The 15,776-nt window shown below is 35.9% G+C and overlaps 1 pseudogene; it reads right to left on the bottom strand.

Moving 5' to 3' along the window:
• LOC144852510 (uncharacterized) overlaps window positions 1-13,754 on the bottom strand; it is a 167,215-nt pseudogene extending 153,461 nt beyond the window's left edge.
• Between the last annotated feature and the right edge of the window lie 2,022 nt (window positions 13,755-15,776).

Raw genomic sequence — 15,776 nt, 5'->3', positions numbered from 1 at the left:
TAGTACTACTGGGAGTAGTACTTAAAGTAGAAGTACTGAGAGTAGTACTACTGGAAGTACTACTGGAAAACACGTTGCTATTGAGTGTCCTGCAAACGGAGGGTCAAAATTCTACAATTACAAGAATTTCCATTCGATTGTTCTGATGGCCATGGCAGATGCCTCATATGCGTTTACGTTCATAGATGTTGGGAGCTATGGATCATGGAATGATGCAGCCATTTTTCGCAGGACACCGCTATTTCAAGCATTGGATGAACAATTGCTGCAGCTGCCAGAACCGTCAATCGTTGGAGAAAAGATGCTTCCGTACTATGTCATTGGGGACGATATTTTTCCACTCAAGACATATATGATGAAGCCTTACTCTGGAACAAATCTAACTATTGAACAAAGAGTGTTCAATTATCGTTTGTCACGAGCGCGAAGAGTGGTTGAAAACGCTTTTGGACTTAGCTGCCAGATGGAGAATTTAATAAAAGCCCAGCCCCAGACAATTGATGTGATTGTTAGGCCACCACATGTTTACATAACTACCTTCTGAAAGAAAACAAAGAGCAATATAATCCACCACGGTTCACGGACAGTGATGGTGAAAGCAACGGTGAATGGAGGTAGGTTGTTACAAATGAGGGCAGTTGCTTTCACAACCTTGCCAGACAAGGTTCAAACAATTACAATCGGCCAGCGAAACAGATGCGGGATGATATTGCAGAGTATGTCAACAGTTAGTCAGGTGCACTTCCATGGCAGATGGATTACGTGACATATTCCGGAAGGAAGGAATGCACCTAGACCAACCAACTGATAAATACATTTACTCTGAGTTGTCATTTTTTTAATTCTTATTACCAAATATGTATTGGCTGGCCTTTGTGATTAAACTTTAAAATTGTTAATTCAAATATTACCATGAAAATTTCCACTTGTCTCCCTTGCCATGCAGGTATGTGGAATAATCCATTTAAGATAACTATATTTATTTTCACTTGGATCACTTCCGTCAATAGCTCCAGAGCCTGATTTTTTCTTTGATATATGTCTGTAAATAATAAAATTATCAAAATAATCAATAATCAAAGTATTGCATCCATTCCCCATTGCTCTATACCATTACAAAAGACCAACCTGACAATATAGGCCTACCTAATTGTTGTAAAAATGTCAATTGTTGTCAATTCATATCATTCTATAATAATATTTACCATCAGGTGCTACTGGACATTCCGAGGAGCAAACATAGTTGGAGAGATCGGACTTTCAGTGTTGCTGGGCCTAGGCTCTGGAACCACCTACCCTTGAACATTAAACACACATCATCATTGGGTCACTTTAAGTCACTACTCAAAACTCACCTTTTCTGATTTTTTCTACAGCGCCATGAGCAATGAATGTTGGAATGGCGCTATATAAATCGAACGATTGATTGATTGATTGATTACCATCTTCAGTGCAATATGAGTATGACTAGTATAGAAAATAATATATGAAAGGGTACACATTTAATAAATATAGTGCATTTAAAATAGTTTAGATCTTTTTTAATTCTTTAATAAGAAAGTTAAATATTTTTTGTTTGTTTTTATATTAAACTAATGAAAAGATAATCAACCATTATAATAACCAGTAAATTTAGACAGTAGTGCAATTTTTAGTGCAATATGAGTATGACTAGTATAGAAAATAATATATGAAAGGGTACACATTTAATAAATATAATGCATTTAAAATATTTTAGATCTATTTTAATTCTTTAATAAGAAAGTTATACATTTTTTTTGTTATTGCATTAAATGAATAAATAAATAAATGAAAAAAAGTTCAAATTTTTGTCAATTCCTCATGACAGTATAAATAATAATATTTAAAATTAATTTAATATTAAATATACAGTAGCTATTCCTCTTCTGCTTAGTTAGTTTAGACCTGGGTAAGTACTTTTATTACTTGACCTACTAACTACCTACCTAGAGGCCTAAAGACAGTAGGCCTAGACTAGGTATGCTGAAATGCCGAGGCCTATATAGCCTACTACTAGTACTAGGCTAACTAGCCTAGGCTAGATAGTAGGCTAGGCCTAGACTTGAGTAGGGATTAGTAAGTATTATGTAGGCCTACTTGGCCTAGCCTACTAGGGAATAGGCCTAGCTAGCCTAGGCTCTAGCCTAGTATGTAGGCTAGAATAGAAGAAGGCTAGGCTAGCCTAGGTTAGGCCTACCTAGCCCTAGACTAGGCCTACCTAGCCCTAGACTAGGCCTATAATAGGCCTAGAAGGCTAGGCCTACTAGGCTAGCCAACTCACTTTACAAATTTATCTCTTATGCACTTATAATTTTTCTTTTTAACTTTTTAACCCGAAATTCGCTGCTTCGCGTTCGGTGTGCACCGGCCTTAAGAGTTTAATTACTATTTATGAATTTAAGAGTTTAAAAAGAAAACGCGATTTAAAATCTTTGGAAAAATACCCACAACTGAATTATTTTCAAAACACACGCACTCCTCCTACTACCAGCTTCACGTTTGTCTAGCTCGCTCCTCGTGTGAATGCTGACGTCATCACTAAAAAAATTCCCCATTTTCAGTTAACGTTAATTACCGCCCTGGTGGTCCGTGTGTGCAAGCGTTAGCGTGGTATATTTACACCCCTGTACAGAGTGGAGTGTAATATCGTGAACTTTTTTCTCGCATATGAAGGTTTTTTATATAATAATGGTATGCAGTATAAACGATAAAAATAAACTAGACATATGGTATTCTTTTATTATTTCATAGGCATAGAATAAACATGAAACGTCTTGTACAGTATGTACACGGCTGAAAAAAAGTGTATGGCGTATTTGGCGTTTTATTGATTTGTGTTATAGACACTGCCATTACTGCAATCATTGTATACTAAATTACATTGAGTTATTCACCCGGCTGTAGGGTATATATCTGAGGTTAACAGACCACCAAAACACAGTACACTAACACATGCACTATATCGAGGCATTTTCGGAGTACCGCATTTACCAAATGTTCATTTCGTTTGAAGTGTTTTTCGATCAAAGTTTATTATTAGTTCGTCGAAAAGGATTTAATTAAATTTACATTATGTAACATTTGTTATTAAATGTGATAGAAACAGTTGCTCTAGCCAATTAAACAGTGTGTAAGCATCTATTTTTTCAAAAATTTTCTGAGGCTCGGGAGGGGGACACCACCTCCGAGACCCACACCCGCTCGATGCTACGCACCTCGTATGCCACTTTCGTGTTCAACATCCGCCCCACCCCCTCGTCAGATCCTAGATCCGCCACTGTGTTTTCATACATCCTATAACTGCACAACATAAATAATTCTATACAATAATAATAGACCTTACATAAGTATCTAAATAAGTCATAGATAAAACAATACAATATAAATAATTCTTGGTTTAAAATAATTACAACTATAATAATAATAAGATAAGTCTCAATTGCTTACCAAAGATATGCCTGGATAACATGTGCAGCTATAGCTATACACTATATCAATTACTACTGTACTACAGCTTTAGGCTTCTAAGTAAGCCTTGGTACATCTACCACTTCTATAGCTAGGCCAGCTTAGGCTTCTAAGTAAGCCTTGGTACATCTACCACTTCTATAGGCTTCTAAGTAAGCCTTGGTACATCTACCACTTCTATAGGCTTCTAAGTAAGCCTTGGTACATCTACCACTTCTATAGACTTCTAAGTAAGCCTTTTGTGCTTTCTAGGTTCTTACCCAACAAGCCTAACTATCCAACTGCCAGCCACAGCCCAAGCAAGCTATGCCCTCATTAACATAACCCATATGGTTGGTCACCTGTCCACTTGACACCCTTCAGTGAACACAAGCACAGTATACCTAGCTTGGATTTGGCACTTACACATCCTATGCCTGTGAAGATGTCTTTGTGTTGTTGGATTACTTCCTCTTTTTTGTCTGTTTTTTCTGACACCTCGCAAAAATCAAAGTGTCCATTGCAATCGATGCATTGATCGTCGCATAATATTCTGACAATTCCCAGTGCTTTGCAAAGTTTCAGTCCGAATAGGTTATTCCCATAGCTTGGCACGTGGAATTTAGTTTTGTTCACGATGTGACTATTATGTTCTGTGTCAACCGTTATCTCACCATGGTTCTGAAATTTCCTACCTCCATAGCCAGTTAGGATTGTGTTGGTTTTCTTGATCGTGTACTGTTTCCCAAACACCTGTGTATAGGTTTTGATAAGGTTGGCTTGCGCACCTGTATTGACTTTGCCTCGAAGGAGAATTTGTCCATTCGGTGTGGAAAGTTTTATTGTGGCAAGTTGGGTGTCTTTGCCATCGATATCGTTGAATTGAATTTCTCGGATGGTGACTTCTTCGAACCCGTAATTTGTTGGGTCATCCGAGTCTTCTATTGTAATCTCCTGCGTGCGACGATACTGTTTCCCTTTGTTTGGGCGCTTTTGATTGTATTGTCGGTCCTGGGTCGTTTTGTTGAATTGTTTTGCTCTACACTTCCTCGCCCAGTGATTGCTCTTGCCGCAATTTTTACATTCTTTTCTAAATGCGGGACTGGTCTGGACGGATGATCTGTACCGCAGTTGGAGCAGTTTTAATTGACTGTGGCGTTTACCAGAGTTAGTGTTTTGTTTTATTTCCTCAACAGTGGTGCCAGTTTTTGAAACTCTTTGCAATTCGTTTCGTTAAATTGTTTATCGGCCGCTTCTTTGGACTGAATGTACTTGATAGCGTCGCTATGTGTGTAAGTCTTCACTTGACGGAAGAGCTTTTTCTGTACATCTTCAGAGTTTGTGCCGAATTTGATTGCTTCAAGAATGTGCTGGTCGTGTTGCTCATCGGGGTATTCACACTCCTTTAATAGAATTTCAATGCGAGCAACATACGCATCTATGCTTTCCTTTTGTTTTTGTTTAAGGCTTCGAAAGTTCCAGCGGGCTAGATTAAAATGTGTTTTTGGTTGAATAAACGCTTCAAATTTTTCCCAGTGTTTCGAGAGGTTGTTTTTCTCTTGCTCAGTAAGAGACCATCCACGTCGGATTTTCATTGCCTTTTCTCCCATCCACAACTAGCATAGCTAACTTTTTGCTCTTCTTGTATTGTGGATAGGGGCCCTGCAAAGGCCATTTCCTTGAATTGTTTAAATTGTTCAAGTACACTTGGTGAGTCAAATTCCACTTTGGGCATCGTTATCCCCTGGAGTCCTAAAGGGGCTATTACAGGTTGAATTGTAGGCTCTGCTTCAGCCATGATTGATGCCTTATTTGACTGTTATATTTTTTTTTTAGGTCAAAACAAAGTAAAATGGAATTCCTTGTTGACAGCAAGTTGTTGGTGATCAATCAACTTTAGTACAGTATGAGTTAGGAGTGTCTTACTCCTTTCTTAACTTGTAGATAGTGTATATTATCCTATGCTAGGTACTTTTGGGATTTGCTTCAAGTTGTATCACAATAATTCTCTTCTTATGAAAATGAATACTCACAGTTTTTGTTTTTTTTTGTTTACTGTACTCCCAAGTAATATGTGACGTATTTCCAATTTCAGATATCTTGTCCAATTCTGAAGGTAACAAAGCTCCCAATGAATCCTATGGTATAGATATTTCACAAAAGTCCGCTCTGTTGTTTCTGCATGTATTTACCTCCTTTTCTGATAGAAAACTGAGGTCGGGGTCACCATGTTATGTTATATATATCGATAATAACTGAACTGTACAAAGTGATATCAGTAAGGTGGCTCGTGATTGGTTAATCTATATGGTATGATGCTGTCTTATTACTTTATACATTATATAGGTCGCTATACTAAAGTAGTATTATTGTAACACGTACGTTGACCCATAATAACGGAGAAAGATCAAACGAGGTGACGCATTAATTGCTAGATTGTTGTACAGGGTCCGAATTTTTTTTGCAGGATGACGAACTTCACCAGACTAACAATAGAACAGAAACGCGAAAAACAAACGGGTGAATTTGAAAAGAAATAGGGTTTTTAAACTGCTCTCAAAAAACTTGTACATTAAATCTAATTATTTTTTATATATATAATCTTGCCTCTTGTACAAAAATGAAATCGTGTTGGAATTTTGCCTATTAAAGCATGTTTGCTAAATGTCGCCTAATTCTTTGTACTGTGTGCACAGTTTTCCACTGAGCAATGCAGAATAAAATTTGGATCATTTCTATGGGTTTTTACAATGTGTGAACACAACTCAAATTGGGTTCGGCCTACGTATACACATAGAGAACATGGAATACCATAGACCTGGTCCATTGGCATTGAGGATTGCTGGCTAATTTGTAATTACAGTTGTGAATGATCTCAGTGGGAAGAAAACATTTTGGATGTGGGCAGCTTCCACAGATGAATAGAATGTCAACTACAACAAAAAGAAACCTCATCTGAAATCAGAACCAAGGAAGATTAATGAGAGTAGGTTTATGCTTTGAGTCTTGAAATCTAGGCAAGGAGGCCCCTGGTTCCTTACTAGTTTGTGAGCTAATGATTTTAACTCCCTCGGGCAAACTTCACTTTCAGTTGTCAGTTGTTCAATTTCTGTTACTGCATTCCTAATCTTTAGAAATTACTGTTTTTTATGTGATTTGCATACATGGCGTTGAGTTTCCGGTAAAATTAATTGCTCTTTGCAAATGTTGCACTGTAGTTTTACGGTTTTTAGTGATTCTTCTATAATCTGGAGTACATGGCCAAAAAAAGTGTGTGGCGTATTTGCCGTTTTCTTGATTTGTGTTATAGACACGGCGATTACTGCAATCATTGTATACTAAATTACATTGAGTTATTCACCTGGCTGTAGGGTATATATCTGAGGTTAACAGACCATCAAAACACATTACACTAACACATGCACTATCGAGGCATTTTCGGAGTACCGCATTATCAAATGTTAATTTTGTTTGAAGTATTTTTCGATCAAAGTTTATTATTAGTTTGTCGAAAAAGATCCGTACAGTATTTAGGAAGGATTTATTTAAATTTACATTGTGTAACATTTGTTATTAAATGTGATGGAAACAGTTGCTCTAGCCTATTAAACAGTGTGTAAGCATCTTCTTTTTTTTTCTGAGGCTTGGGAGGCACATAATTTCTCACCAGCTTTCACCTTATGAACCAATGAATGCCCCTAACCAGACTATTTTTTAGATAATAGAATGATTTGATTGGATTTTAGACTTTTCCTTGGTTTAGAACATCACACAATGTTGGGCAGGTCCTTTGGTTGTGCCCAGTTCTTTCACACAGACGACAGGTGTTATTACTTTCTTGGTTTTGCCTCTTAATTATTTATATTTAAATTGTTATTTTGTTTACTTTGAAATGATAAGAAATAAATGTTATTATGAATGAATGAAAAGTGTATTCCGCAACATCACGGTGGGAAGTTGGGAATAAATGTTCAACCCTGTTAAATTTCAGCATCACTTGTTTCAAACTAGTCTGGGCTCCAGACAGAGTTTTGTCTTAATATTAGTAAAAATATAAATATTTTTGCACATATGGCGTTTCATACGTGAGTTTGGATACTCCGTCTGGGGAAACATGCACAAGTCACGTGGTTTGACACCAAGAATTCTTGATGCATACGATTATCCAGTTGACTAGTTTCAGCCGCATGCCATTGGCTACTCACTCGTACGCAGTTTTAATATTCATATTTCAGAATTTCAAAGACTCAACAACTAAGATAATGCGCATGCGCTATGTTACGTTTAGACAATGTATACTTGGGTACATTAATGAAAATTTCTGAAGGCTAGAAATGATTTTATATGACTAGTAGTCTGGTAAACATGATGGGATTTTTCCCAAGAACATGAAAACTCGTCTTGATATGATAGGCTAGCTTCTCCGCAAATCAAACATTGAATGGATCAATTAATTATGCGGAGATAATCTGATTTAATTCCCACCCAGACCCTGTCCTCCTGTTCTGTGTGATAGTGTAGCTCTGTTGTGTGCCGGTGGTGGTATGTACCTTATTGGCGTTTTATTTGGCAGGTCATACGTACGAGTTAAGGAGGCCTAGGCCAGGACTAAACAAATAAATAAATAAAACAACTTGGCAAAACAATTTTATATTTCAACAGTTGTTCAGTCTCGATCGTACATTCAGCACTGTACGTACTAGATCTTTTTAATTTTGAAACAAAATGATCATTGGTTGATTCGAAATCCATATTTACATACCGCCCGCCCCATATAGCCAAATATGGTATGATAACCTACGTCAATCTTCATCGGATGTTTGTGGTCTGCAAATCGATTTCTATACGTGTTCCACAAGTCTGTATTTTCAGACAAAAATTAAAATAAAAACAAATAAATAAAAAAAACAAGGCCAACAGCCATTAAGTCGCGTGCTACAATGCATAGTGGCAATTTCAGCAAGTGTTCTAGCACCTTTTGTTGGATCTGTCATCGACCACTCTAAGGACATATCATAACATTCTGACGACTTTGCTTTACACCAAATACATGAATGATCACTGCATGCAGCTCCGATGCTCATTATCATTCAAAAACTTTAAATCTGCTCCTAATATATATTTTAAATGTATGTTCTTGCCATCAATTTATTGTAAATGCATGTGTGCATTTATAACTGCAAAAATGTCTGCAAAAACATTTTTAAGGAGATCATATTTTTCAGGAACTTTTGCAATAATAACAATATAGGCCTATTCCGGGCTGGAGTAATTATCTAATGGATTTGCCGAATGTAGTTCCATCGCCTGTTATCTTCAGAGTTACTGTATCACCATCTTCAAGAACTAGTCCGTGATTGTGTGATTCAAAAATATTTAGTGCTTTCTTAATTTTACATTCACATTCGAAAGATTGTTGCACTGCATGAAGATTATGGTCAACAACTACATCAAATAGGTCTTTAAGCTCATTCTGCCTTTTTCTGATGGCATTATAGAGTTGGTATTCCAACTGTGGTACTTATTTCATGGAATTTTAAATCGGAAATCGGACTTACCTTTTATATAAAGCCACCAGTCTATCGAAATGTTCTGTTGTTGTGGGTTTCTTCTCCATTTATCTCTCCGTTTATTTTTCCATTTCCAACTCGCATAATGCTCCTTTTTCCTATTCCAAGATCCCAGAACCACTTCAAAGTTATCATTCCTTAGTTTCTCTTCGTATTTTGTTTTTGAGCTGCCTCCAGAAGTTCTTGCTCTTTCGTGAAGTCTCTAAATTTATGAATTTAACTCTCAAATACTCAATTAAATTATCTATGTTTTGTAAAAAAAAATGTGAGTCAATATTTAGCCTTTGCATGTATTTATTTAAGACAGATGTAGCACACTCTGTGGTAAAATATATGCATTTTGATCCTGAATATAAAGCTCTCTTAAAACTAAGGAATTGAGATGAGTTTTCCATTCTGCAGTAGCTGGAAAAATGCAGAAGTTGTTGAAAACTAAAAAAAATACACAGTAAACAAAAATTACAAAAACCCCAAAAACATTCTTGGATATTGGCATCCATCTTAATAGTGTTTGATCTATCGATTATTTCATTAATTAGTTTCCATTCATCACATTTTGAGGACCAGCCAATGTAGTGCACAAGGCATTTATCAGCATTCCTTTCAAGAACTTCAACATCCCAGAGTCTCAATATTTAGCCTTTGCATGTATTTATTTAAGACAGATGTAGCACACTCTGTGGTGAAACTCTCTACCTAATATAGGGCTAGGCATAGGACCAGGTCTATACTACCTATACATATATACGTATAGGTAGTATAGGCCTGGTCCTATGCCTAGCCCTATATTAGGTAGAGAGTTTCACCTATATATATATAAATAAATCGTCAAATTCAGTAACCATCCATAAAGGTCCATAAAGTACCTTGAACAATTTTGTTTCGTACACTGAAGCCTAGCATCAGAAAGGACAATTTAAAATCATAATTCATTAATGTAGTACACTGATTTGAGTTAATAGATGGACGAGAAGTATTATGAATATGCCAACGTTCATTAATATAAATTATATATTATATATTAGACTAGTCCAGATTTGAGAAAAATGAAATGCTGTAGGCATTTTGTGTTAAAAGCGAAAAAACATGTGTTTTAGGGTAATTTTGGGGTGCTGAATTCAAATCTGCTGTTTACCCGGCCCAATTTTTAGATCTTCACCCCTAAAATGTGAAAAACAAAATGGCCGCCATTTCAAACTTATTTTGGCTTATAACTAAACTTTTAAGTGACATAGCAAGTTAAAAATGGTGTCTATACCTATGTTTGTGATACTGAGGATTCCAAATATACTGTTATTAAATTTGAAAATATTCTATTTCAGCCGCCATGTTGAAATCCAAGATGGCTGCCATTTAAAATGTATTTTGGCTTATAACTTGACTTTTAATTGACATAGCAAGTTAAAAATGGTGTCAATACCTATGTTTGTGATACTGAGGATTCCAAATATACTGTTAATAAAGTTGAAAATATTCTATTTCAGCCGCCATGTTGAAATCCAAGATGGACGCCATTTTTAACGTATTTTGGCTTATAACTTGACTTTTATGTGACAAGCAAGTTAAAAATGGTATCTATACATATGTTTGTGATACTGAGGATTTAAAGTTGTAAACAGCCGCCATGTTGAAATCCAAGATGGCCACCATTTTAAACACACACATATATATATATATAAACATCACAGGCACAGAATATACTGACATTTAATTAGAAACAATAAAAATGACGAAACCTGTGAGAAAAAGTTGCTCGAACTGAGTTTCGAACCCGGAACCTTCTGCTTGATATGCAGATATCTTAACCATTAGACCACTGGGGCTTTCATTGCATTATTCAAATTTGAATGGATAGAGATTCTTTATAACTCTTGACGTATGTACATATCTGTGCCTGTGTATACTGTATATATACACCAATCAGTTTTAAAAAGTAGTGACTATAGGCCTACCTATGTTTATGATGCAAAGGACTCCAAATATAGTCTTATTGAAGTAAATATTTTCGTTTAGTCGCCATGTTGAATTCCATGATGGCCACCAATTACATAGGTTGGCTTATAAACGATTATTTGTAAGCAATCATATAGGAGGTTAACAACAGGCAATGATTCCAGATAGGCATTACTCCAGTTTAGTTGCCGTGTTGAATACTGATATTACCATACTATCTAGTTTTTATATTGATATATAAATGCATGTAAATGTATTTAGTTCTGAAAAGATCTGTTGAGTTTCTTGACATTCTGATCAATATACCTTTGTCCTAGTTTTTGTTGTGATGCACAATTGTATGAGTTACATTTGAAAAGAAATTCTTGATTCATGACGAGGTTAAAAACAACTTTAAAAGTTTGTTGATAAAAATGAAAAACAGTAACAAAATGCCCCAATATGTATAAACAGTTTTATGTTCAGTGTCTTGTGTTTCTGCAATCTTCTTTGGGATCATGCGTGCATTGACATCCTTCTGTGCAGGATAGTGAAGCCTTTCTGCAACTGCAGTTCCGGCTCACACATCCTTTATTGCAGTTACATGTGACTATCTCGATAGACGTCTTCGGAATAGGAGATAGTGTAACCAACTTCGGAAGCAATTGCCCATCAACGTTTCTCCACCCCATGTCTGTAGCATGAGGTAAAACTGGTGTAGGGACAATTGCCTGCTTCCATACCGAAGCTTGGTAATGTGCACGCCTAATATGCAGCCTCGCTGCATCAGATGTTGGTGGCAAAGCCTCCTGCGGACACCCCCTACAGAAGAGTATTACACATGCTTTGTCACAAGTCTCCACGTGAGCAGGTGACATATGAATTTTTCGGCATCTTTGTTAATAGCTTCTGTGATATCTCCTGTACCAAGATCTGTCAGGAGTTTTCCGTATGTTTCACATCCAGTAATTGAATGGAAAGGTAGTAGAGCTTGAACTTGCTATGGCAGTAGTTGTTGATGGAGTTTGTGGATGGCAATGTATTTAGGTTTTTTGTAAGTGCCTGCTTTCATCCACAATTTACTGCATTTCATCTTTCCAAAGTGTGCAACTAACAGAACAAGTACATTAGTATCGCGCACTGACACTACAATAGTTTCGGTATTTGTGTTCAAAGCATGAAGTACAAGGCGTGTGTCGGCCTCTTCATGGTTGGCTCGAAGTAGAGATATGTCCATATTAGGATCCGTTATTGAACACCTGTAATCTCCTTGAAACCTCCAGACACTACAAGGGTTTTCGGTGAAATAGATGAGGCATGCATTATGATTTGATGAGAAAGAAACTCTGCAAGGTTTGCTTTATTCTCTTCAAATGACAGGAAGTTCGTCCATTTGTCTGGCAGAGGAACAGATGGGTCTTCTATCACCCTGCGAATAGGTCTTGAGCCCTTAGCACGTTTTATTCTTGTCCCAGTTTTAATGGAATATTGTTGGTATCTGTCAAAAGCTACATCAATTCTATCATACTCTGACCCCCATATCAAACACTGATTTTGCAAACACGTCTGCATACTGACCAAATGTGTGTGTTTCATGTGGCTTTCCTATGGCCATTACCAGCGCTTGTCCGTCAATTATTAGGCAAGAAGTTCCACTAACTGTCACTTGGGATGTGGTTGGGACATCTACAGTCAACATATCAGCTAGAACAGATTTGTTTGCTGTGTGGAGACTTCCATTCGTGGCAGCAAGTGAGATTGGAACAGGCATTAACTCGTGCTTTAGAATCTCATCTAGGTTTTAGTCCAGTAAAAATATGGTTGAACCTAGAACAAATTGCAACAGAATTTTTGTTTGTTTTATATGGATGATATGGTGAACATGAACATCATATCCAAAGTTTACCAAAATCGGACATCGGGAAGTGGGTTAATTAGCATAAATTCAAAATGGCCGCCATTTGCTATTTTAAAGCCCCATATCTCCTTAACGGTTGGATTTAGACCACCGAAGTGCATTACGAGCATATATAAATGCGATATTAAACATTCTAATTAGCATATTTAAATTCCCATATGACGTACCTATGACGTCATATGGTAGTTGTGACGTCATATATTATGTTATAAATGCTTAAATGACATTATACTATGCGAACACTCTAGAAACTGCAAAAAAACTAGTTTCTTAACATTCTCCTTGTTGAAATGAACATAATTTCCAAAGTTTACCAAAATCGGACGTCAGGAAGTGTGTTAATTAGCATAAATTCAAAATGGCCGCTATTTACTATATCATTTTGAAGCCCCATATCTCCTAAACGGTTGGTTTTAGACCACCTAAGTGCATTGCGAGTAGATATAAAAGTGACATTAAACTTCCCAATTAGCACATAACCATGACGTAAATATGATGTCGTAAGGTAGTTGTGACGTCATATATTATGTTATAACTGCTTAAATGATATTATCCTATGCTAAAAAATGTAGAAACTGCAGGAAAACAATTTTCTAACAATTTCCTGTTGAAATGAACTGAACTAAATGATATCCAAAGTTGACCAAAATCAAGAAAGGGGTCAATTAGCATAAATTCAAACTTGGTTGCTATTTACTATACCATTAACGGTTGAGTTTAGACAGCCTATGTGCATTACGAGTAGATATATATGTAAAAACCGTTGAAATTTATCATTAAGTTTCCATTTACAAAATCTTATGAAAATAATTATTCTACAGAACCGTATGAAAAGTGATCATCAACTGTATTTCCGAAACTGATTTGTACTCACGCGCACATCTTGTTTTGTGTTTCCTAAAACTACATCTTTTAGAACTTCATCTCTTTAAATTGGTAAAGGAAAATAAAAAAATAAATTGTAATGAGGCGATTGTTTGTGGGTCAGGCTATTCAAAGCCATCATTCCCACAAACTCATCTCAATTCCCTAACTGGGAATTGAGATGATACATAAAATGATAAATGTCATACTGTAGTTTTCTGTATAGTCAGCATCTCCATTCTGCTCTTTCAAAGTTGCTATTTCATTGCCAGAAATTGCATCTGTTTGGTGTCGATCATTTTTGAGAACAACTTTTTATGGCATATAATGTTTATCTTTTGAATGCTGTTTCAAAGATTCGATGAGCATATAACAAGGATATTAAATAAAGTGTCAACAAGGATGAAGAACCGTTAATCAGTTAAAGATACACATCAACGGAATCCAAAAAGGGTTTTTAAGGTAATAAAGTAATTTTCAAACTTGCCACTACTAATTACAGTATTTAATTTTTCGACAACAGACAGTATTCAACTTCCTTGACAGAAAATGTCAGAAAAATGAAATAGAAACTTTGAATGCAGATGGGGATCTATTAAATATATTACTTTGCATTCATTAAAAAAAGCGATTGCGTTTTAAGACAGAAGAAGCAAAAAATAGTGGAATAATTGGTACTTAAAGAAAACACAAAGAAGTTGCAAATTTGCTCCTTAAGACGCTCTACACTTGCAAAGAAACAGAGGGATGCATTATATCCGAAGCAAGAACTGTTCAGTCCAAAATTTAAAAAGAAAAAGAAAAGAAAAGCCAATGAAGTAGACTTGCTGTGCCTACATGTATGGTGGAAGTATTTTGACGGCGCCAACATTACATTTTCTATGTATGTACTTTGGATGGGAAACTTACTGTGATCCAGCTCCATATTTAGGATTGGGTCGAATTATTAAATCCCAGACTCATTACAGAATTAAGAATCTCTTTTCTTTAAATATATATGAGATATATATGCAGTTATAAAAAGTTGCAGTTGCAGAAAATTAACTGGAATGTTCTATTGCATGTTGTGAAGGGTGGCCGAATAACTTCTGATACCCATGATCTTAACATGGAAGTGTTAAATGTTCTACTATTTTCATGAGATTAAAAACATCTTTTCCTACGGTTTCTATATTTTTTCCTTAGAATAATGCCAATTGAGCATTATTGTGACATAATATGACGTCATATGTCTTATGACATCATAGGTACGTTATATGGTAATTTAAATATGCTAATTGGAAAGTTTAATATCACATTTATATCTACTCGCAATGCACTTAGGTGGTATAAAACCAACTGTTAAGGAGATATGGAGCTTCAAAATAGTATAGTAAATAGCGGCCATTTTGAATGTATGCTAATTAACCTACTTCCTGACGTCCGATTTTGGTAAACTTTGGAAATTATGTTCATTTCAACAAGGAGAATGTTAAGAAACTTGTTTTTCTGCAGTTTCTAAATTGTTCGCATAGTATAATGTCATTTAAGCATTTATAACATAATATATGACGTCACAACTACCATATGACGTCATAGGTACGTCATATGGGAATTTAAATATGCTAATTAGAATGTTTAATATCACATTTATATCTACTCGTAATGCACTTAGATGGTCTAAATCCAACCGTTAAGGAGATATGAGGCTTCAAAATAGCAAATGGCGGCCATTTTGAATTTATGCTAATTAACCCCTTTCCCGATGTCCGATTTTGGTAAACTTTGGACATGATATTCATTTTAACCATATTTACCAGACAAAACAAAAAAAAATTCTGTTGCAATTTGTTCTAGGTTCACCCTATTTTTGACTTATCTTTACTGGACTATTTACAGTCCGTCCTCCTTTAAAAGCTGTTATTAGTCGCTGTAGTATGTTTCTATCCGCCTTGATGGTCGTCTCTTTGCCTTTTCGGTGTTTACAGTCTACTGTGTATATAGATGAGAAAGTATGTGGTTTGTTCCTATGTAGAACATCATTG

The sequence above is a fragment of the Antedon bifida genome, chromosome 9 (genome assembly GCF_963402885.1).
Source record: "Antedon bifida chromosome 9, ecAntBifi1.1, whole genome shotgun sequence".
Taxonomy (NCBI): domain Eukaryota; kingdom Metazoa; phylum Echinodermata; class Crinoidea; order Comatulida; family Antedonidae; genus Antedon; species Antedon bifida.
Note: the sequence above shows the minus strand (reverse complement) of the source record. Positions and strands in the feature narration are given on the sequence as shown.